The sequence below is a fragment of the Morone saxatilis genome, unplaced genomic scaffold (assembly GCF_004916995.1).
Source record: "Morone saxatilis isolate NCDOM2014 unplaced genomic scaffold, NCSU_SB_2.0 Contig5, whole genome shotgun sequence".
NCBI classification, from domain to species: domain Eukaryota; kingdom Metazoa; phylum Chordata; class Actinopteri; family Moronidae; genus Morone; species Morone saxatilis.
In genome coordinates, this window is record NW_023340095.1 from 23,212,859 (window position 1) to 23,215,461 (window position 2,603).

The window sequence follows — 2,603 nt, forward strand, 5'->3', positions numbered from 1 at the left end:
TGCTGCTGCTGGCCAATCAGGACCTGTACTGTGATACTTATAGCTTTAAATTGTATCAGATTTCAGTATGTGGACATTAGTTTAAAGTATTAGGTCAAAAACATTGTTTGAACCATGCTATAATTCCCATAGAAATTACTCATTTTTTAACAGTATGGTGGTCATCAAAGCAGGAGGAGTGGCTGCTTCCAGCAAATAAAAATAAAATAGAAATGTATTTGTCTGTATGTTTTCATAAAATTAGTTATTTTTGACACCAGTTCTGTTTGGATGTAAATATCCTGTTGACTGTCCATACGGCATTACAGTACCATAACTATTAACTGAATACTTCAACCATTTAGCATTTTTACACTCCAAGGAGTAAGTTATAAGAAAGGAGATGCATCAGCAATGGCATCTCAAGCAGTTCTTCAGATAGTTTGTGTGTATCGTATAACCGGGCAAATGCCTTAAGCCTTAGCATGTGGATGCAGGAGCGGGCTACAGAGGTCTGAACTTCTTTCTAACTCCAAGTGACATCACTTAAGGCAATTTATCAGACTTCATACAGCTCCCTCTGGAGCCACAAAAGACTAAATCCACAAAAGGAAATATTATAGGTCTTTAATGGAGCCAGGTAGACCAGCTTTTATGATTCAAAACAAAGGAAATAAAGAGAAAATCTAATTTTAGACTGACGACTCCACATTGGAGCAATGACAACAGTATCACCCAGCACTTCCCCCTGCTTAAAGCAAAGAATATGTTTTTTGTCAAAAAGCTTCTGCAGATGTGAATATGAACATGCTGTGTGTTGAGACAGGAAGCACACTGCTGCTGCAGATGGATACAACTGAATAATTTATGAGGTTTATGGCAATGTGCTAATATCACACACACACAAACACACACACACCCCACTGCTTCACCCTCCTTCCTATTCTCTGGTCGTAGATCTAGTACAAACAGATACTTACTTGCAGCTGCAGTTCAGTAAAGTGCACAGATTACTTAAAATAACTGTGTGCACAGTGTGGAATAATATCTAGAATGAATGTAGCTTAGACTAGCCACCGCTACTCCAGATCTGTGTCTGTCAGTACAATCCAACACCACACTTAATGGGAAACCTCTTTCCCCGTGTGTTTGTGTGTAAGTGACTAATGGGGACAACAATGTTGGAAATTGGTCCAGTATGGACTGAGAACTGCAGGCTAAAATGTAATCCTTCAGGGCAATTTTTTGCCACTGGTAGATTCAGAATGTTATTATAAGTGTCTGAAAACATTACGGAAAGGACCCCACAGAGATAGATGTTATGTTAAAGAGTAGGATCTTTCTGGTTTAACTGAAAGCGACAGATATATCGCTCTGTACAAAGCCACACACTCCATTGACAAGAACAGTAATTTGACCTTTTTTCACAACAACAATATGAGAATCAGCGACAAAAACAAGCACTTTAGTGGACGTATAATGGCGGTGCGCAATTGCCCATAAGGATTACTTTGCAGCCAGTTCCACGGCTGCCAGCTGCAGCTCTCTCACTCCATACTGGACCAATTTCAAAAACTGTTGTGTCCATTAGTCACTTAGACACAAAAACATGGGAAAATAGGCTACGGGTTGAAAATACCATTGTTACCCTTTAACAGACAGCAAGATAAAAATATACTGGCCATCCTTGTTTTGTTGTTAACCATTTAATTAAAACTATGGTGTTTTAATAGAAGGCGTAGATACTCTGCAGTCAGGTACTTTATAGAGCATGAAACAGTGAACAGGTCAGTGAATCAGTAAGTAGCTGGGATAGTTTGATAAAATTCATTTTAGCAACATTGTAGTCACCACTGACTGTACTGACACAAGGTTAGATGGTTAAGTATTGACGTTTGTGATAGAGATTGAACTCATGTTGGAATTGGTTGTATTTATTACAGTTAAATTTGGTTTTGTTAACCTTTTTTAGAATATGGAGTATGCTCTTTTTCCTGTGCTTCTTTATTTCTGGCAGACTATGCTGCCATCTGCTGCACATTAGTTAAACAACCATTCTATATGCACGCTATTTCCAGCCTGCTTTAGTATTGCTTATGCCCAGACATATTTATGTCACCTACATTGAGCCACTTAAGCCTGCACACCAATAGGCTCTGCATCCATAACATCATACTCTTTGCAACTGTATGTTGTTTCTGTTCGTCACACTCTTTACTATTTTTAACTGGATATGGATTTTTCTTCAGCCGATACGATAACTGATGATGACCTGTTTCTTATTGTCGATACCGATGAGATCGGGTTAGAGTTTATAAACTGTAGTGATGTAGTGAGCAACATTAAGCCTATCAAATGTTTTGTATAAGAATTCTTGTAATTACTATGATTATGGACCAATAACTTACCAGCTAAAATTGAATTATCTGGATAATACACAGTAATATAAATGTCCAATTATTAACAGATTTTATCAATCTCACTTTTTACATCCATGTATGTACAGTATATTATCTTTTTGTGGAGAATTGTTCGAGAGATTTCACATAATATCCTCTCATTAAGATTAATTAAGTCTTGTATTTTGTCATGGATTTGAATTTCTCCCTCTCTCTCTTTCTCTC

General features: G+C 37.4%; 1 protein-coding gene across 1 annotated transcript in view; it reads left to right on the forward strand.

Moving 5' to 3' along the window:
* Window positions 1–2,603, forward strand: part of LOC118339114 (kalirin-like) — a gene marked incomplete at both ends in the record, with an annotated part of 90,088 nt that overhangs the window by 33,298 nt on the left and 54,187 nt on the right.